Source organism: Pleurodeles waltl, chromosome 3_1, assembly GCF_031143425.1.
Source record: "Pleurodeles waltl isolate 20211129_DDA chromosome 3_1, aPleWal1.hap1.20221129, whole genome shotgun sequence".
Taxonomy (NCBI): Eukaryota; Metazoa; Chordata; class Amphibia; order Caudata; family Salamandridae; genus Pleurodeles; species Pleurodeles waltl.
Window position 1 is genome coordinate 409207352 of NC_090440.1, and position 22447 is coordinate 409229798.

The following is a 22447-nucleotide window of genomic DNA, read 5'->3' on the forward strand; positions in this document are numbered from 1 at the left end:
ATATCATGGTCAGAATTTCACTAGTATGATAGGAAGAATGCTAGAAGGTAGACAATCTCCCTATCAGGAACAAAGTTTTCTCTGGTTAAATGTAACAAATAGCCAAATGACTACTGACCTCTAACTGAGCATCAATTACACAAGTGCTCCCTCTAGTGCTCTCAAAGACTCAGCCCCTGCTCTGGGCCTCTAACTCTGACCTCAGATGAATAGTTACACAGCAGGTGCAAGCAGATGCCGTTGACCCTCAGGATGGTGAGGCATGGCAGTCCAAGGTTTACTCAACCTCTGCTCTAGGACTCTACGCCTGGCCTCACATGAACAGTTATACAGCGGATCCAAGGCAGAAGTCAGTCTAAGGCTGACTCATCCTCTCCTCCAAGACTCTACCCCTGGCCTCACATGAACAGTTACACAGTAGATTCAAGGCACATGGCAGTCCAAGGCTTACTCAACCTCCGCTCTTGGCTCAACTTCTTGCCTCACAAGGACAGCAAAACAGTAGATTCAAGCAGCTGGTCTTGACCCTCAGGCTGGTGAGTCGGGCAGTCCAAGGCTTACTCAAGAAGATGGTGTGGTTTGGAAACTCTGAAATCTCCAAAACACACTCTAGCATTTAATAAACTAGCGTACAACCTGTACTTTTGCTTTTAAAATGAAAAATACTTTAATTCATACACAACAACATACTAAACATAAAATGCCCAATGTAGTGAAGTAATTAAAAAAAATGAAACCAGACCTCCCTTCTGAACTAGACATCTTTGTAAGAAGGTCTCACAGTGTTAAACAGTTTGAAAAACAATGTGAAACCCATCCTAAGCTATTATTCAAAATTCATAATGTAAAGTCCATTCTTATTGGATTTGTCACAAAGGTCACAGCCCCTTATTAATGTATTTGCCAAGTAATTCACAATATAAGTTTCCATTTTGTGAGAGTTTACAACGTAAAACCCATTCCTATTTTGTCCCAGGGTTATGCCTACAAAACTCTTTCCTACTATATTTGACACATAAAACTGAATTATGATTGTCTCTATCCATTATGAGTCATGAAACTACCTCATAGACAGGCTTGCACATCTGCTGTCCTAACAAATGTGCATAAAGGATAAGATCAACAAAGGGGTAGAGCAACGCAGTAGGGCTATCTTAATGTTGAACTCAAACTGAGAAATAAATATACCCCTTTGCATTTGACCCCAGGGTATCAAGTCTGATTGTATGTGGTAGAAACTTAACATAGCACACTATTGCACTTAATAAATGAATGCCCATCTCATACTTTTACTTTTACGAAGATACATTCTTTAATTCACACACAACTTAATACTAAACACCAAATTACAATTCTAATAAATGAAAACATAAAATTGCAAATGTACTGAATAAAACTTGGGCCCCTCTAAGTCATCCTAAACTAGAAATCTGTATAAAAAGGTCCTTCATTGTTGTTTGACGTGAGGTCCAAAAGAAAGTCCGCTTCCTATTCTATTTGTTAAAGAGTTCTTAATGTAAAATCCCTAGAACCTTCCTATTGTATTTGTAAGACAGTGCAGATAGACAAAAACACTTCCTACCTTATTTCTCACAAGATACGCCAAGCTAAGCACCTTCCTTCTGTATTGGACATGGAGTCTCTGTCTCTCTCAGTTATGAGCAATGAAGTTACTTCTTAGGTTGCCCTACTGTTTTTTTTCTGGTTCTTTACTTCCACTTTGTAGGAAGTTGGCTCTGTATATACTATCTCAAAGTGAGAGATAGTGTGCATAGAGTCCAAGGGCTCCCCTTAGAGGTTGATATTGGCACAATTAGATCATACTAATGCTCTATTTTGTGGTAGTGTGGCGAGCAGTAGGCTTATCAGAGGGTAGTGTTAAGCATTTGTTGTACACAGACAGGCAATAAATGAGGAACACACACTCAAAGACTTAACTCCAAGCCAATAGGTTTTATATAGAATATATATTTTCTTAATTTATTTTAGAACCACAAGATTCAAGATTTGAGGTAAGTACATAAGATGCAAGGTACTTCACACAGTTAAGTATAGAACTTTGATTCAAAGCAGTAGTACACACAGTTTAGGTTAAAATGACAATAAGCTATTTTAAAAGTGGACACAGTGCAAAAATCAACAGTTCTAGGGGGAGGTAAGTTTTGTTAAGTTTCTCAGGTAGGTAAAGCACTTACACAGTCAGTCTCCTGGGCATAGGCAGCCCACCGTTGGGGGTTCAAGGCAACCCCAAAGTCACCGCACCAGCAACACAGGGCCGGTCAGGTGCAGAAGTTAAAGGAGGGCTCAAAAACACATAGGCGCCTATGGAGAACAGGGGTACTCCGGTTCTGGTCTGCTGGCAGGTAAGTACCTGCGTCCTCGGGGAGAAGACCAGGGGGGTTTTGTTGAGCACTGGGGGGGGGGACACAAACAGGCACACAAAACACACCCTCAGCGGCACAGGGTCGTCCTGGTGCAGTGTGCAAAGTAGGCATCGGGTTTGCTATAGAAATCAATGGAGGGACCCGAGGTCACTTCGGCAATGCAGGCAGGGCACAGAGGGGCTTCTCTGGCCAGCCACCGACTGGGCTAGGAAGAGGGCCACCTGCTGGTCACTTCTGCACTGGAAGGTGGTTCCTCTCGGTCCTGGGGGCTGCGGGTGCAGTGCTTGATCCAGGAGTCGGGTTCCTTGTTACGAAGCAGTCGCGGTCAGGGAGAGCCTCTGGATCCTCTCTGCAGGTGTCACTGTGGAGGGTGCAGGGGGGTCGACTCAGGTTACTCATGTCGTTGCAGTCACCTGGGAGTTCTCTCTGCGGTGTTAGTTCTCTGGAGCTCAAGCCGGGGGCGTCGGTTGCAGAGTGAGAAGTCTCACGCTTCCGGCGGGAAGAGAGAGTTCTTTGGAAGTTGCTTCTTTGTTGTAAAGTTGTTGCAGAGGTTTTGAACAGTGCTGCTGTTCTCTGGAGTTTCTTGGTTCTTCGGGTTAAGGGCAGTCCTCTGAGTGCTCGGAGGTCGCTGGTCCCTGTCGGATGCATCGCTGTGCAGGTTCTTTGAGTCTGGAGACAGGCTGGTAGGGCTGGGGCCAAGTCAGTTGGTGTCTCTGCAGGGCTTTTGGGCCAGCAGTCCTTTCTTCAGGTTGCAGGAATCTGATTTCCTAGGTTCAGGGTGCCCCTAAATACAAAATGTAGGGGTGTTTTTAGGTCTGGGAGGCAGTAGCCAATGGCTACTGTCCTGGAGGGTGGCTACACCCTCTTTGTGCCTCTTCTCTGAGTGGAGGGGGGCACATCCCTAATCCTATTTCGGGAATCCTCCAATCTCAAGATAGAGGATTTCTAAAGGCAGGGGTCACCTCAGCTCAGGACACCTTAGGGGCTGTCCTGACTGGTGGGTGACTCCTCCTTGTTTTTCTCATTATCCTCTCCTGCCTTGCTGCCAAAAGTGGGAGCAGTGGCCAGAGGGGCGGGCATCTCCACTAGCTGGGATTCCCTTGGGTGCTGTAACAAAAGGCATGAACCTTTGAGGCTCACCGCCAGGTGTTACAGTTCCTGCAGGGGTAGGTGAGAACCACCTCCACCCAGTACAGGCCTTGTTCCTGGCCACAGATTGACAAAGGCACTCACCCCTTGTGGCCAGAAACTCGTCTGGTTGTGGCAGGCTGGCAGAAACTGGTCAGCCTAGCACTAGGAGTCGGACTGGTATTCAGGGGGCATCTCTAAGATGCCCTCTGGGTGTATTTTACAATACATCCCACACTGGCATCAGTGTGCATTTATTGTGCTGAGAAGTTTGATACCAAACTTCCCAGATTTCAGAGTAGCCATTATGGAACTGTGGAGTTCATGTTTGACAAACTCCCAGACCATATACTCTTTATGGCTACCCTGCAGTTACAATGTCTAAGGTTTTGCTTAGACACTGTAGGGGCATAGTGCTCATGCACATATGCCCTCACCTGTAGTATAGTGCACCCTGCCTTAGGGCTGTAAGGCCTGCTAGAGGGGTGACTTACCTATGCCACAGGCAGTGTGAGGTGGGCTTGGCACTCTGAGGCAAGTGCCATGTCGACTTAGCTTGTGTGTGCTGGTGGGGAAAAAATTACTATGAGGCAGTATGCATGTGCTGAGTGAGTGGTTCCCAGGGTGGCATAAGACATGCTGCAGCCCTTAGAGACCTTCCCTGGCAACAGGGCCCTTGGTACGAGGAGTACCATTTACAAGGGACATATCTGTGTGCCAGGGCTGTGCCAATTTTGGGAACAAAGGTACAGTTTAGGGAAAGAACACTGGTGCTGGGGCCTGGTTAGCAGGGTCCCAGCACACTTTCAATCATAACTGGCATCAACAAAAGGCAAAACATCAGGGGGTAACCATGCCAAGGAAGGCATTTCCTTACGCACTTACCTTCACTTCATTATATTTATTCCAGGCTTACCATTACTTCTATATATATGTATGTATGTATATATATATATATATGTATATATATATATATATATATATATATATATTATAAAGAAATTCACCACATTCCAGAGTGGGTCTGTGAGTGGATGTGTGACATCTGAGTGGGTCTGTGAGTGGGTGCATCAGTGTCTGAGTGGGTCTGTGAGTGGGTGCCTCAGAGTCTGAGTGAGTCCGTGAGTAGGGGCACCAGTGTTTGAGTGGGTCTGTGAGTGGGTGCGTAAGGGACTGAGTGGGAGTGTGAGTGGATGTATGAGTGTCTGTGGGTCTGTCAGTAGCTGCATGAGTGTCTAAGTGCTACTATGAGTGAATGAATAAGTGTATGAATCAGTCTGTGAATGTCTTTTTTTAAAAATGTCACTGATATTCATGAATTCATTGCAACATTACACGGGGGAGCGCACGGAGCATTACAACATATTTGTAAATATTGCACGTTGTGAAAAAAATATACTGCCATAATTTGACCCTCAAAGACCCCTATATCACACCCTTTGGGTCCAGGTTCCTCCTCCCTGATCCCTTATGCCACATTTATTTTATTTTTTAGCCCCAGGGACTATGTTGTATAACCTAAAATGCCAGCTGCAACTTTCTGGTCAAATTGCGGCCAGCCAACCACAGCATTCCTGTTTGCGCGTGCATTCACAAATTCACTGTGATCACCGTCATAACGTTGCAACAGATCCGCGGCCCTTGATATAAAGATTTATGTTCCCTATACTAACTCTAAAACTACTGAACAGATTTACATCAAATTAAAAAACAAAATCTGCAAAATAAAATATCGTTTTCTGCCAAATTTAGTGTAATTTGGTCCAGCGGTTCGGGCTGTAGTCACGTTCAAAATTCCTATGGGAATTAACATGTGAAATGCATGTTTTTTTACCCTGTTTTTTTCTCAGCCCCCACTTGCTAGATCACCGTGAAAGTTTCCATGTGCAACAAGAATCCCTGGCACATTTTTTTGGGAACATCTTGTGAAGATTCGTCAAACGACACAAAAGATATAGGCAAGTCATGAAATACTTTTTCAATGGAAATGTGGTCCTCTTACTTGCACAAAACCATAGAAATTCAACAGTGCAGCAGCCTGATGACATAAGTAACTTGGCAATGGTACTCTACCCATGGTAATCTCGTATAGCCTTGACTATGTTGCCGTAGCATTCTGTATTTACTCACCGATTATTATTTGGCATTCTCTATGGTATCGAGTCTCTCTGTGTGTTGGACCCACGTCTATATATTTTGATTTTATTAACTCACTTAAGTGGGTCAGGTCACATCAGGATGATGTGGTATTTCTCAATGAGTTGACATCATGCAAAACTTGTTTAGGTGCTTCCGTTCCTATATGTCTCATAGACAATATGTACGATTATATTGGTAAGGAGGCGGTACATATCATATACTTACATTTACCATATATACTTTCCCAAGTTGGTCATGTCATATGTTTTGGTATGGACTCGAGCACTTACTTAGTTGCTTACTAGGATGATATGGTATTCCTCATTAAGTTGGCATTACGTAACACTTGTTTGGGTGCAGCTGTATTGGTTATGTCCTACAAACAATGTATAAGAGCATGGTAGAATTGGTTGCCATAATGGATTATACTGGTAAGAAGGCATTACATATTATATGACTGTGTGTAATGGGTTCCTTGACTATGTTTCAAAGTTACTTTATTTATTCCAACCCATAGTTGGGTTTGTGTAGTAAGTTATGGTTTCCATTCATAGGATGGAGGCTTATCATGCTCCCACATATGACTTTATTATTATCTGACTACGGACTTTCTTGAGTTCATCTGCCGTCTTGACTTCTTTTGAACATGATTCAAGTGTATGAATACTATTCGGGCTTACTCTTCTTTGCATACCTAGAACAGGTATCATATCTTGGGTTTTGTATTACGAATACTGGTTCCAAGTTTCTGACCCTTTCATATAACTGATAGCTGATACATTTCCTTACAGTATACACATGATCTGTTGAACTATATCATAAGAAGGGCTGCACCATAAGACGTTTTTCTTGGTAGGTTCGGACTTTGCTGACTAGTTACTCTACTCGTACTCTTTCAAATTTGTTCATTGTGTACCTCACTACAGTGTCTATGGTCCATCCTTTTTTCTTATCAGCATGAGTCTACCACTGTTTCTTATTTGGTTTGCCAAGGTTTCTTCTCTGTCACATCATTGGGGTGTCCAACTTCCGTCAAAGCACGATAGAGACACATTTTTATTCTTCGATGTGCTCATATACGTTGTAGGTACTTTTCTCACCTTCCTCACAGGGTTCCAAGTCACGATTGGATGCCATATCCTTAATCAAACAAAATAATGTAATCTTGATGATTTGTCCATTTTTGTACTTCACAGCCTTGAAAAAGTCACGTTTGTGATGAAACACGTGTTGGCTTTTATACAGAAGGAATTGTCTACTAAGGACTTTTTCACATTAGTGTCTTTTGTTATTATGCTCAATAAAGAAGAACTTATCTTCCATGGAGCACTGATTTGGAACTTCTTCAATTTTGAATACATAGAAAGAATACTTGTTGGGACTAAGATTTGATTGCTGTGGCTTGATTTTGGTATCATGAGCCTGTGTCAGGGTATTGTGTGCAGTACTATGCAGCAGTGATTAATCATTTTCTTTTGGTACTTGTTCACAAGGAACACACTATCATTTGTTTATGTACAGCACTTGTAATAAGATGTAACCATAGCACAACTCCAAGATGGCACCCACAATGTTGTTTATTTGTTTGTCCTTTGTTTATGTTTTTGCCCTGTATTAGGTTATTTGTAGCATGATGAGTCATGTGATCAAGGTTGCAAGGGCGCAACGCATCGCTGTGCAGACGGAGCACAAATAAACTTTAATATACTCTACGTCTTGACGAGCACATCAATTCTTTTGGATGGTGGATAGTGTTTGATGGTTTTCTTTGTGACACCCTCATAGGGCTACAAGTGCTACAGAGGCATCTTGGTGTTTGAACATATATATATTCACAAAAAAACAAAAGTTACAGGGACATTATAGTTAGGTTCTGATTTTACACAAAACCATAGAAATTTAGCAGTTTTACTTATGGGAAGAAACTATAACTCAAGCCCTGAAGTTACCTTAGGGCAGGAATTATAGTTTTTTACAGTGTGTGTAAAATCTGAAACTAACTATAACGACCCTGTAACCTTTGTCTTTTCAGTGAACTCCTAGTGTTTTATTAACATAAACTAATATTTAATTACCAACTGCCACGGTGCACGGCCTTTGGGCATCCGGACAGGCCCTGAGGCCAACCCCCCACATGTACCCAATCCCACATTCTGGGTCTGTGAGTGGGTGTGGTAGTGGTTTTGTGGGTCTGTGACTGGGTGTGAGTATATGAATTGGAATGTGAGTGGGTGCATTTTTTTAAAATGGTTTCTGGATTTGCTGATCCATCGCAGATCGCAGATTGACAGGGAGCTGTACTGAGTGCCACTGAAGATCTGCGGATCCTCAAGCCTCCCCCCCAACAAAAAGATTTTGGCAATTTCATGCCCATGAGGGGTCATTCAGAGACCCCTCCACCACTCCCATGGGGTTAGAGTACCTTTACCCTAACCCCTTATAACCTATTATCTTTTTATTTCCCCCTTCCTCGCAAACCATGTCCCAAATCACTAAATGGTGACTGCAACTTTCCTATCATGGCTCGGCTAGCCAATCACAGCATTGCTTTTCGTTCAGTGGATCCACATCCCTAGATATATATAAATCACTCAATCAATCGGAGAGATTTGTGAAGCGCACCACTCACCCGTGAGGGTCTCATGGAGCTGAGGTGGGGGCTATGGGGGAGGTGCTGCTTCTGCTTGAACAGCCAGGTCTTGAGAAGTTTCCTGAAGGTAAGGAGGTCTTTGGTCTGACGCAGTTGGGTGGGAAGAGTGTTCCACGTCTTGGGGGCGAGGTGCGAGAATGATCTGCCGCCAGTTGTAGTTCTACGGATGTGTGGGACGGTTGTGAAGGCGAAGTCGGTGGAGAGGAGATGCCAGGTCGGGGTGTAGAAGGAGAGCCGTCTGTTGAGGTATTCTGGTCCGGTGTTGTGCAGTGCTTTGTGAGCGTGGGTGAGAAGTTTGAAGGTGATTCTCTTGTTGACTGGAAGCTAGTGCAGGTCTCTCAGGTTGCCTGTGATATGGCAGTTGTGGGGAATGTCCAGGATGAGGCGTGCGGAGGCGTTCTGGATGCGTTGCAGCCTCTTTTGGAGTTTGGCCGTGGTTCCTGCGTAGAGGGCGTTGCCGTAGTCCAGTTTGCTGCTTACAAGGGCTTGGGTGACTTTTCTTCTGGTTTCGGTGGGTATCCATTTGTAGATCTTTCAGCGCATGCAAAGGGTGTTGAAGCAGGAGGAGGAGATCGCGTTGACCTGCTGGGTCATGGATGATGAGGAATCCAAAAGGAGGGCATTTTTGAGGAGGGCATTGATCTCTGCATATTTCCAGCTCTCTGGGAAGGTGGTGGACTCAAAGGAGCTGTTCATGATCTTCCGTAGTTGGGGTGCGATGAAGGAGCTTGCTTTGTTGAGGTTGTGGTGAGGGCAGGGATCAGATGGTGAGCCAGAGTGGATGGTGTTCATGATTTCGATGGTGTCATTGTCGTTGATGGCGTCCAGGAGAGCAGGAGGTTGGTCGGAGGTGAATCTGTGATGTTGGTGGTTGCCGGGGGGGTCTGGGTGCTGAAGCTGTCATGGATGTCTGCAATCTTGTGGTGGAAGTAGGAGGCTAGGGAGTCGCAGAGGTCTTGAGATGGCGGGATGTCGTTGGCGTTGGAGTGTTCCTACATGATGTTGAAGAGCTCCTTGTGGCTGTGTGGGTTGTTGTTGATTCGGTCTTTGAAGGCGGTTCTCTTGGTGGCTCGGATGAGTTGGTGGTGTATGGGGATGGCGTTTTTTAAGGCTGTGTGGTTGTCCAGAGTCTGCTCTTGGCGCCTCTTTCTTTCAAGTTTGCAGCAGGCTGCTTAGATTTGAGGAGGTCAGTGGAAAACCAAAAGGCCCTTCTGTTGGTGCGTCTGTTGGAGGGATTCTTGATCGGGGCGAGAGAATTGGCACAGGTGTCGATCCATTGCCTGAAATGCGTCAGTGTCGGTGGTGTCGATGGGTGGGTTCCGGGAGAGGGTCGCAATGAGTTTGTCTTCGGTGACCTTGTTCCAATTGTGGTGGGGGATCCATTGTGGGTGGTGGGGTGTGGTGGGTTTCTAGAAGGAGAAGTGGATGCAGCAGTGATCTGTCCAGTCGAGTTCGGTGGTGTGGCTGAAGGAGGCATGATTGCTGGCGGAAAAACTAGGGTCGAGTGTGTGCCCTGCGGAGTGGGTTGGTGTCATGACAAGCTGTTTGAGGCCAAGGTTGGAGAGGTTGTCGAGCAGAGTGGCGGTGTTGTTGTCGTTGGTGTTCTAGAGGTGGAAGTTTAAGTCCCCGAAGAGTATGTAGTCAGTGGATGCAAGAGCATGCATGCTGATGATGTCTGTGATGGAGTCTCTGAACTGCTGTCGGGCCGGGCGGCCTGTAGACGAGGGTCCCTCAGAGGGTGGTGTTTGGGTCAGGGTGGATCTGGAAGTGCAGGTTTTCGGCTGTGTTGAGGGTGTCTTCGGTGCTAGTCGTGATCCCAAGGGTGTTCTTGTGGATGATGGCGGTGCCTCCTCCTGGTTGTTGGCGTGGTCCCTGCGGGTGATCTTGTAGCCGTCCGGGATGGCTATGGCGATGTCAGGCGCTGAGGAGGGGTTCATACAGGTCTCGGTCAGGAAGGCGACATCTGGGGAGGCTGAGTCGAGTAGATTTCATAGCTCTACTGCGTGCTTGTGGACAGAGCCGGTATTGGCTGGTAAATCTCTTTTCTTTAATAATTCCAAAAATACTGAACAAATTTACACCAAATTACAAAAAGTACTCTTTTTAGACTAAGATGTAGCTTTCTGCCAAATTTGGTGTAATTCCGCCCAGCGGTTCGGCATGTAGTTGTGTTTAAAATCTCTATGGGAAAATGCATTTAGGGACCCTCCTTTTTCTTGGCCCCTGCTTGATGAATCACCCTAAAACTTTCCAGACTGCAGCTGAATTGAGAGGCAAACTACTTTTGAACATTTCGTGAATATGAGTCAAATTGCCCCAAAGTTATTAGCAAAATAAAAAATGCTTTTCCCATGTGAACTCCTCTCCTGGAGTGCCCAGTTACATCCACCATTGAAGAGCCGGTGCGAGCAGCGAGTACATGTCCCACTAATATCCAGCAAAGTGGCGAAATCAAATAGATTCCACAAACCTCTTGCACTCAAAAGGCTTGTTCTCCAGAAAGTTTTATTTCAGGCAACACTTTTCAACCTTATGGTCTTCTTCACAGCCAATATGATTACAAGCACCATCACCAAAAGAAATACAAGGAAAACAATAAACACAAAAGAAATACTTTTGAACCTAGAAAACGTAAATCCCTCACCTGCAACATTCTTTGAAAAAAGAAGATAATAATTCCAACCATAGATACCAGTTCCTGTGGGCAACTCAAGTTTCCAAAAAGGGATGTCAAACCTGTTAATTATGCATTTAAATATTCTTGCCAACTGTGTTCAAAATTAATGGCCCAGTGGCCCATTTAGTTACTCATATATTACAATCTCTTTGTAAAAAATAATCCTTCCATGAGCCAAATATGAAACATCAACCAACCTAAACATCTTGTCAGCAAAAATGTGTTTAACAAATTGATGGCCAAGTGGCCTGATGTGTTCGCAACATGAAGAATAACTTTAGAGAAAGCATTAAAAATCAATGTGCAAAATGAGTTCTTATAAACGATGAGGCAAAAAAATGACATGCTCTACTCATTCCTTTGACAATATGTACAAAAGAAGAGTAAGGCCACCCAGTAACCTGTTAAGGCCACTGTCAATGCAAAATTATCCTAGGTGAACATAAAGCTCTTCATCCAAGTTGAGGCCCCCAGGAGATTTACTATTGAGATGAATGATATATTCTGATTCTAATATCCTGAGTCTCTTCTCCTTGTCACCTCCTCTGGGGTTCTGGATTGCCTTGTCAATACCAACAAATGACAAAGAGTCAGGGTTCCCTTGATGAAAAAGATTCCAATGTCTTGCAACAGGATAGTTATGATCCCAATTCGTGATGGCTGTCAAATGTTCCAGAACTTGTTTTTGACAGGGAAAACTGTTCTGCCTTCATACTGCAGCCCACATGGGCAAATCAGCACGTAGACACAGAAGTCCCTATTGCAGGTAATTAACTTGTCTATTTTCTTTGTTTGTCCCGTGGTAACTTGTAAGATTTGAAGTTGTTGCTGCTTCTACAATTTGAAAAAACCTTGTTGTTCAAGTAGTCAACCCTCTCTCTTATGTGTACCTATGTAACTGTGCACCAAAATATCCTTAATTGATCTGAATTTTCTATATGTTACCAATGGATGTGAAGATACTGCTTTGCCTGTTGTGGGGCCTGCTTTCACTATGTGCCAGTGTTTACTCAACACCTTTCTAGTTTGATTAGATTCACTATTATAAGTAGTGATTAACCTGACCAGGTTCGTAGTGTTCTTGTCACTTGTTCAAAAAGGTCTCCCTAGGTAGTTTACTGACCTTATTACAGGAAGTTCATAACAGATGTGATGGAAAGCCCCTATGCCTACATCTAGTCACCATTCTTTCTTCTTCTTTCTTGTACAAGTGAAAACTACTACAGTTCCTCTTAGCCCTGATCCATTCCCCGAAGGGGATGCTCCTTTTATGTTTTTGTGGATGATTGCTGTGAGCATGTAAGATGCTGTTCCCAGCAGTGCTCTTCTGAAACAAACTTGTCTCTATTTTACCCTTCACTATTTCAACATGAAAATCAAGAAAATCCATTTGAGTGGGATGTATGTTATAAGTGAATCTCAAATTTAGTTCATTACCATTGATGTACCTCAGAAATTCCTATAGCTTCTGTCTCGGCCCATCCCATATTAGAAAAAAATCATCTATGTAATGGGGTCCGAATGGTATGTGTTTAGTCCAGATTTCATTCTCCCCTGTCCACACCAACCCTTGAAAATTCCTGCATAGTTCAGTGCAAAACAACACCCCATTGCTGTCCCAATGAGCTGCCTGTACCAAACATCCTTAAAAAAGAAGAAATTATTTTCTAGGCAAAGCGTAGCATCTGAAGAAACATATGCGAGTGATCATATAGAAAGATTGGTTTGTCCCTAAAAAAGTGTTTACATGCCTGTACCCCTAAATCATGGGCTATAAATGTGTAGAGGGAGCCCACACCAATAGTCACTAGTAAATAACTAGGCTGCCATGGAATCTCAGAGATCTTAGGCAGAAAATTCTTACTGTCCCTGCAGTAGCTAGGAAGATTCAAAACATAAGGCAATAAGTAAAAATCCAAATACATGGATGTATGTTCCAATAGGTTATTGTTAGCAGAGATTATTGGCCTACCCCGAGGGTTCACTCTGTCCTTATGCACCTTGGGTAGCATGTAAAAACATGGGATAGTCGGTTTGGGAACATATAGGAATTGGTACTCTTCATTGTTCAGAAGATCTCTGTCCCTCCAGTCCTGCAATAGTCAATGATACTCTATAGTGGCTTGTTTATATTTCTCACATGTGGTCACCTCATAACTATCTGTTGCATGCAGCTCCTGCATTTCTCCTGTGTGGCCATTTCATAACTATCTGATGCATGCAGTTCAAAACAATTAGAAAAGTAACAATTGTTACAAAGTACAGTATGTACCAAGGTCTGTAGTGGTTGTTGCATGCAAGAGATGTGATGAAGACCGTAAGTTTGAAACCCGTTGCCTGAAAGGAAACTTTCTGGAGAACAAGCCTTTGGAGTGCAAGTGATTTGTGGATTCTATTTGATTTCACCACTTTGCTGGATATATATATAAATATATATGATCTGCAAAGGGAGGTCCTGATTCAGGCAAAGTGGCACTCTTTATAATTCCCTTTTGGTAGTGCAAACTGTATAGCATTTACATGCCTTTTAACACTGCAAAGCACCTCTGTCAAAAGTAGAGAAAGAGTTGCACTCCCATTTGAGCTGAATCTTTTATTTGTTGAGTTCAAACAGATTTAGTGAATACTCCTTGATTTCATGACGCATTTTTGTCCATCTGGACCTTGTTCACAGGTATGATGCTAACAATCCAATGAAGTTTGAACAGGACAAAATGGAAATTAAATCCAATGCCCTGGAACTGATGGTCACATACTTTTTTCCCACAGGTCCCATTGTGAAGCTCTGGAAGAAAAGTTTTCCAAAGCTTCTACACTTTCTTCTGGCACCTAAACAACCACCGGAGTACATTTCTAAGCCCACTATCCAGAACCTCAAGGGAGGCACTAAGACTCGCAGGGTGTCAGACAGAGGCCAACAGCAGGGTCCAGTTGATAGAGATCAAATTTACTAATATATTTGTTCAATAGAAAATAGCAAACTGTAACCTTCATTTAAAAGCCTAACAGAGAACTTAACACAAAATGTAAAAGTGTACACGTTTGAAAAATGGTGGAAAATGTGGCCTCCATTCGTATTTGATATTGTATTTTAACATGAAAGATATTGTACATTTATATTTGAGTGAACTACTGACATGAATATTGAAAGTATTGTTCTTAGAGAAACAATAGAGTTGAAGTATATTAAGAATATTAAATGAACATGAATTAACTGTGCTTGTATTGATTTAAATGAGTATATTAATATGAGATATATGTGTGCAGGAAATAAATGCATGTTTAAGTTTTTTATGTTGTGAATAACATTTGCAATTAAATAATTTGCTTTGCATATTTGACTCAAATTGTAAGGTGCGCAATAGGTTTATATGTATTAATTACATTAGAATGTGTTTAGGCTTTCTTAGCTAGACTAGGCCTGAAGATTAATTTTGCAGTAGTAAAGGAAAGTTACAGACTTATTCTGTTTCCCTTTAACCTGAATTATTCCTTAGGTTGCTGACGTGTTGCTGAATGTCCTATTGTATTAAGGACAGAGAAGATGTCTTGAGAAATTACAAATGTAACAGTATTTGTTCTAGCTGTCGAACCAGACAGGAAGCGTTATTAGTTTCACATGAGAACTGGTCAAATCATCCTGTGAGCTGTAGGAAAGGATCCCAAAGTTGTAACACACAAATAAGGGCCAGATATAACAAAAAAGGCATTTGCGATTCGGAAATAGCGATTTTTTTTAGAAATCGCTATTTCTGATTCGCAAAATGCAATGTATTATATTTGCGATTTGGTAATAGTGATTTCTTAAAAATCGCAAATGCTATTACCGAATCGCAAATTGCGATACAGACCCCATTCGCACCTATGGGCCTGTAGGCCCATATTTGCAAATTTTTTGCATTTCCCAAATAGCGAATTTCTAACTGGAATTCGCAATTCAGGAAATGCAAAACCCAAGGGTGCTGGGGGCCTAAGGCCCCCTCTGCTGCACCCCAAAATAATATTTCAGGACATGTAAGGCGTACACATGCCAAAGGGGCATGTGTGCGTTACATGTCAGTTTTAAAAATGCATTTTTTATGCATTTTTAAAATTTGCACATGGTTACCACCAAGTTCAACTTGGTGGTAATAGCGATTCCTTAATGCCCAATTCGCATTAAGGAATTGCTTGTTACATGTGGTTTAGAAATCGCAAATAAAGATTCCTTATTTGCGATTTCTTATTTAGAGAATCACAATTTGCGATTCTCTAAACAGGCTTGCAAATTTAAGGAATCGCTATTTTAGCGATTCCTTAAATTTGCGTTGCGAATGCCTTTCATAAATACTGAAAGGCATTTTTGCATTCGCAAACGCGCATTTGCACCCTTTGCGAATGCAAAAAGGCTTGATACATCTGGCCCCTAAGTATCATATTGTGGTGGAACTGTATGAATTCATCAAGATGACCATGCATCTTCCCTGAGAAAATCCAGAATAGTTGCAACCCTGATGGGCGTGTGAAATTCTTAGCGGATATTGATTTTAGTGTGTAAGATGAGCGCTCCCGGAGGACCAATCGAAAACTCGTGGACATTTCTAGTTAGGGAGAGACTTTTGAATTTTTAGTTAGTTGAGTGAGTTAGCTTGCGTATGACCCTTGATGTGGTTCTGCTCTCTCTCTCATCTCCTTAATTGCTATGATCCTTAGATGTCTTCTGATGAATTACAATGATCTTTTCTAATGTCCCCACTTACATTTGCGGCTCAGTACTAATATGTCCAATAAATTCTGAACTGCTGACCTGTCCTATGTGCACCTTGTGTTCTGCACTGTCCTGATGCTACCTAAATGTTCTGCCTGATGAAACTTTCCTGTCTGCTGTCTCATGATGAGAGGTGTAATCTAAATATGGTTTATTCCCTTTTCAGCTTAGATAATTACACCAGTGTGTTTTTATAGTGAGTTACCCTAGTGAGATGATTTTCCAAATTATTTTTGTCTTTTCTTTTGTTTTTCCTGCATGTGTTAGCTCATTCCCACACATGTAAGTCTAAATTCGTCTTAGAGATAAGGATGGCCCAGCCCTGAAACTAATTGTCATTAACTGAATTTTGATAATTTACTGATGTCACCATCATCTGCTTTGAAATCTGACTTTAATGTGCATATTATAGTCTTGTTAATTTGTGTCATATTTTTGGAGGGTTTAATAGTATTGATGTTTGGTAGGCTTAATCTCTTTAGATGTTTTGCTCCGCCTATGGTTTTCATCTATGTTTATAAATTAGTTTTGCACACCTTTTATGTTACATTAGCTCTGTGGTTGTAATAAAGCTTTGAAACTTTGTTCAGCTTGGACTCTTGTTTATGGTAAAATTGGTTATGTGTTTAAAGTGATTATGTTTTCTATGTTATTGACTCATGATAAATGAATCCAATTACCACACTCCTCACTGAGTCCCAAGATCTGGTCGACTTCTAGTGGTGGGATAAATTATGATGTCTCACCAGAGTGCTTGCGGTTTCTGAACCCGAGGTGGGAAGAAGACCTCCGTGGACGCTCCAGCACAGTCCAGGTCCATTTGTCATTACAGTAGCAGCTTGTTGTGTCCCTGTAGCCACACAGGAGGGCAACCAATTAACCCTTAGAGTCTATTACTTTGTCCTGGGTGCTAGAGGAAACAGGCCCAGACTTTCATGGCTCCTCTCATGTCATATACAGTAGGTCCAGTCCTCCTCTGATATTCTTCAGCTCCAGTAAGTATGTTGAGGAGGTCCTTTTGGATGTCACATTTATGCCAGGTGAAGGTGACTCCTGGACACTTCCTATCCAATGGAGTAAACGCTCCCAGGAGCAACCCTACCCACTATTTAGTACTTATTTAGTACTTACTGCAAACAATTCCACAGTGCAACACACTCTCAAATTCAAAGAAGGGAAAATGCCCCCTCCCCCATGCAGAACCTATGTGCTCACCCAAAGGTGTGGCCGGGATAATGATGAGTCCCACTTCTCTGTGGTCACTCAACCTGTCTGTGGGTAACGTTTCTCCCACTGCATTTGGTGGCAGCCTGATTTTGGGGACAAAGCATGACATCCCCGACATGCACAATTTTGTCATCAATTATGTCATTTGAGATGATGCAGTGATGTCATCAATGATGTCATTGAATGTCATGAAAGATTTAATATGTGAGATAATTCGCAGTGCATAATGAGGGCGTGAGTTATAGTCACTTTAGAGCACAAGTTATAGGTACTTGAGATAACTATAACCTGCGGATTTAAAACAGTATGGCCCATATTTATACTTTTTTAGCGCCGCATTTGCGCCGCTTTTTGATGCAAAAACTGCGCAAACTTACAAAAAACAATTGCATTTTACAAGTTTGCACCGCTTTTGCGTAAAAAAATGACGCAAATGCGGCGCTAAAAAAGTATGAATATGGGCCACTGTTTTACTTGACATGTCCCTTTAACTTTTGTTTTTTCAGCGAATCTCTGAGTTTTTTATTTAATGAAAATTAAGATATTATTGCCATACCTAAGTATAAAGTCACTTTAGCTTTTGTTTTTTTCAGTAAAATATATATATATATATATATATATATATATATATATATATATATATGTACATATATATATATATATGAAAAGCTATAAATCTACATATGTAAAGATATGTGTATAGATATGTTTTAATTATGTATATATACTTATGTATATATATCTGTATATGTGCAAGTTATATTAATAGTTATAACAGTGCTGTGAACAAAGGACAAATTCAATGAAGCAAGACCGTTATAAGGTGTGGATGTCTATTTTCATACCTTTGCTGAACATTGTGAGGCACTGCACATTTTTGAATAATGTGGCATGTAGGAGTGTTCCACACAGAGGTGGTTTATTTCACATGGTTGTTGTAAGAATGGCTCTAAAGTTGCATGCTGGTGTGCCCATATCAGAATGTGTGTAGTGCATTTTACTAAACTACAGAGGGTTAGCCACAGGGCCTGATAGAGAAGGTGTCCTTTCAGTGGCAAATGTATACTTGTCAGCCTCTTGCCTGAAAATGCTGTGTCATATGAAGTCTTAAAGAGGTTGTTTCATTAGGAGAATACAAAATTGTCCACAGGTGTAGCATGTTGAAGTCCACAGACCCTATAAAGTGGTGCCACAATGTTTGTATGATATCATCACTGATGCCATTAATTATATCGTTTGAGATATCATCAGTGAGGAAATTAAACATGTAATTTGAGATATCATCATTGATTTAATTTAACCTGTCATGAGTTATGTAATATGTGAGGTCATAAACAGTGCATGGCGAGGGGGCAAGTTATAGTAACCTCAGTAAACTATAACTGGGCAATTTCAGTACTTTTTAGTTATTAAGCATTAGTTTTTGTCTTATTTCAACACCTAACTAAAATGTCATTTCAATCTTCCCCTGGAAGCCAGACTCGATCTCTATCTCACACAAAGCACTATCTCTAGCCCTCCACAGATACCTAAAATGCAAGTAACACACTTCAGGAGATGAGCGAAGCAGGAGAGGAAAATGTGGCTTTCTACTAAATACCCCCAAAATCAAAAAGACAGAGAAAATGAGATAGGCAAGTTCACGTCAAGCTCCAAGGGTTTGCATCCAATTTTCACAGAACTTAAGATTGATTTCCCCAATGTGTTTCATAATGAAAGGTCCTAAAAAGCCTTTTTCAAAATTACACCTAGCTGTCTAGACACTGCCATATGTTTAATTATCATATCTATTCATGCTCTCTATCAAGAATCAATGTTACTGTTCTTTTTCTGTAAAAACTCCTCTGCCTTTGACATTCGGTATGAATTGTAAAAATATTTACAGCAACAAAGATGTAAATAAATACATGCATTTCTTCGTCGTTGTTATTCTCACCCCTTTCCTCTACATCGACAAACTTTCCTTTACAGTGGCCCTCTTTTGTTTCTTCCCTTTTATCTTTCTCTGCACACTCTTGAAAAATGACCTTTTCTGTCTTCCTCGACACTAACGGCTCGTAAATAAACATGCAATACATCTTTCGATTTTATCTCTGATTTCCTGGATCCTCATAGGTTCTGCGCAAATTTTGGTGGTGAGCCCGACTGCTACTTGCTTCCAGAATCACTCAACCAACAGCCCAGTCATAATAATCCCTACAAAAAATTACTTGTGAGCACCAGTCAGATTTTCTGCGGTCACGCAGAAAAGTATATTATTTTCGCTTTTTCAAAACAAGATCCTCTTTCCTTTACATCTTTGACTCCATCCTATTTTGTGTTCTCACTTCTCAGTTATTCCTTCTCTTTCTTATGCAACGCTCATTTCAGAATTCTTTATTCTTTTTCCTCCACCAGACCTCAAACCAGTAATTTTCCAGAATGAAATGGCTTTCTTCTCGGGATACTATTTCACTGGTGGGGCTCTCTGAGCACCACACCGCGCTTAGTTCCGTAATGCACCTCTGCCTTGCCACTTTGCTGATTTCTACTCCATCTATCATATGGACATTCACACTACTTCTTTTCATTCTCTGTCATGTTTATTATTGTTTTGTTTGTTAAAGTGGCGGGCCATAGGGGTGACAAGCAGTGAGGGGAGTGCACTGTGCACTCCCCTCAGAGTGCGTGTGGGTTTGGCCAGCAGTCTTGGGCCAGCCAAACACACATACGCAGCAGGCTCTTTCCAGCTCAGCAACACCGCTTTACCCCCCACACCTGCGTGCCGCACCCTCCCTGCTCCTTGTGAGCAAAGCAAGCCACTACTGTCCACACACTCTGCCCACAGACATGTCGCTCCTCGTTGGCTGACAGCAGTCCCAGTTCACAATTCGTATTACACACCTGTCTAGTTACTAGCGCTGGCATCTATTGCACACACCCACACCTTACACTTCAAGGCCATGCAGCTTGTGTAGCCACAGTTCTCTCATGCTAGTCTCAGTGGATTAAAATAGCACTCACTCTTTCCCTGCAGAGAGAGCTTTATTATTTTCCATATATCACCTATAGCTGCAGAACTGACTATCACACACCTGACAGAGCAGTACATGTCCATTGTAACCTATGCCACAGCTGTGGCTGAGAATAACAAAAATGCTAGTTCCTTTCAAGCTACATTATTTGGGGGAATAGTAGTTTGTTGCTGTTGGAAACTGGGTTGTTGATTGATTGGGGTGTGAGAACTGGTCAGCCAGCAACAACAAACCTTGTCAGGGTGGAGCACAAGTCAACCCCATATTAACCTGTGCTCAATCCTGTGGTAGCTTGGTACAGAGCAGTCAGGCTTAATTTAGAGGCAATGAGTAAAGTATTTGTGCAACAGTAATAAAGAGAAAAACACCACACAAAAAAGATCCCGCACCATGTTAGATAAATAGAGTAAAATTTAATAAATAAAACAAAACCAAAACAACAAAATTCCAATCAGTATATCTGGAATTATGATTTTTTTAAAAGGTTTTGGGTTAAAATAGCACCAAAAAGCATGAAGCACCAACTGAGAATATCTGGTCAGGTTGGACCGGGTCAAAGTCACAGACAAAGTCTGAGGCTGACTGCAATGGAGTGCCGGTCGGTTACAGTGACCAGGTTAGGCTCGCTGAAGTTTACGAGTCTCATTCATGTTGGAGGGGGCCTACAGGAGCAGGGCGAGCATCATGGGAGGCTGCTGGTGTAGTGCAAAGAGCAGGCTAGGTGTCGCAGGACAGGTGTGCTGGAACTTCGCATTGGTGGTCCCTGAGGTGGTAGATGCTACGGCATGATGATCAGGCTGCCAGTGCTTCGCCTTGAACGGCGAGGTCTCAGTGTAGCCGGGCCTGTTTGCGGTTGCAAAGAGCCCAAATGCTTGATTTCAGCTCACGTAGACACTCTAAGTGCCCAGGACCTGAGAGGCACCACAAGGGTGGTAGGAACGCACTGCAGCTGGGTCCAGGGGCTGGTGCAGGATGCTGTGGAGCATTTTGTGTCCTGGAGGCTCAGATCAAGAGACCAGCAAACTAGCTCTTGGGGTCATTCTAGTATCCCTGGGTTCAAGATGAAGTTGCAGGTTTAGTAGTTCCTCCCCGTGCAAGAGGGCAAGAGGCAACAGGTCAAAACAGCAGGGCAGTAGTTTCTTCAGGGTAGCAGTCCAGCAGAGTGACAGTCCTTTCAGCAGCACTGCAGTCCTTCTTCATGGCAGAGTATCCACAGGTCCAGAACTGCACTGTTGGTGTCTGAGGTCCCTTTTTTATTATACCCTGATGCCCTGGTTCTGGAAGGTGGAAGGAGCTTCTAGACAGTGGCTTTGGAGTGCATGGAATTTCCTGCCTCGGCTCCAAGCTGGTTGCAGTGACAATGTGGGATTGTTAGTCCCTTTGTGTGAAGGCACAGCACGGGCTTTTCAGGTGTAAGTGGGCTGGACTCTTACACTTACATGAGCTTGATTCCCTCATCCTGCCAGCAGATAGCCCATCAATGCACATCTAATTCCTTTATTGTGTGACTATTTGGGAAGAATTCACAAAGTCTAACTGTCAGTTATACCCAGTCATGTCACCCAAGCCAGACTATGGGCACAAAAGTGCTAAGGGCAGGAAAATGCTAACGTTCCAAAAGTGGCATTTTCAAAATTGTAATGCGAAAAATGTAATCATTGCAATTGAATAGATATGACAATCATGGCATAGCCACCTGTTCCCAATTGGAAATTACAGCATATTAAATGTAATACGGAATCTCCAGTGTTATCCTATGGGAGGGGTAGGCCTCACAGCAGTGAAAACGGATTTAGGAGCTCTTCTCTACCAGGACTTAAAACAACATGTCTAATCTTTTAATTACACAATGCCCTGTCCTATGGGCTACCTAGGGCCTACCTTAGGGGTGACATACATGTAATAGAAGGGGAAATTAAGGCCAAAATGAGGAGTCGACATGGCAGTTTAAAACTGTATTCAGGCTGCAATGGCAGACCTACAAGATACTTTGAAGTGCTACTTAAGTGGGTGGCACAATAAGTGCTGCAGACCTACTATTAGCATTTAATTTACGGGCCCTGGGTATGTGGTATACCACTCTACAAGGGACTGACAAGTACATTAAATGTGCCAATTGGGTATAAGCCCATGTAACTATGTTTGAGGGGAATGAGCACAAGCACCTAGCACTGGTTAGCAGTAATAAGGTGCACAGAGTCCTAAACCCAACAAAAATAATTTCAGCAAAACTGGAGGAGGTGAAGCAAAAGGTTTGGCAAAGACCACCCTAAGCCTGGCAGGTCTAACAAACTCCATTGTTCCAAAGGTAGTTCCAGGCTTGTATCTTGTAGATGTGTAATACACTACGTGCCCCATTACCAGTTGGTGGGTAACTGGTCTGATATTTATCACATCTGATAAAATCTAACATTGCTGAGACAAAATTATAGGGTTCAATAAATACCACCCAATTGTGAGTTTTTAGAGAAGAGCGTGCTG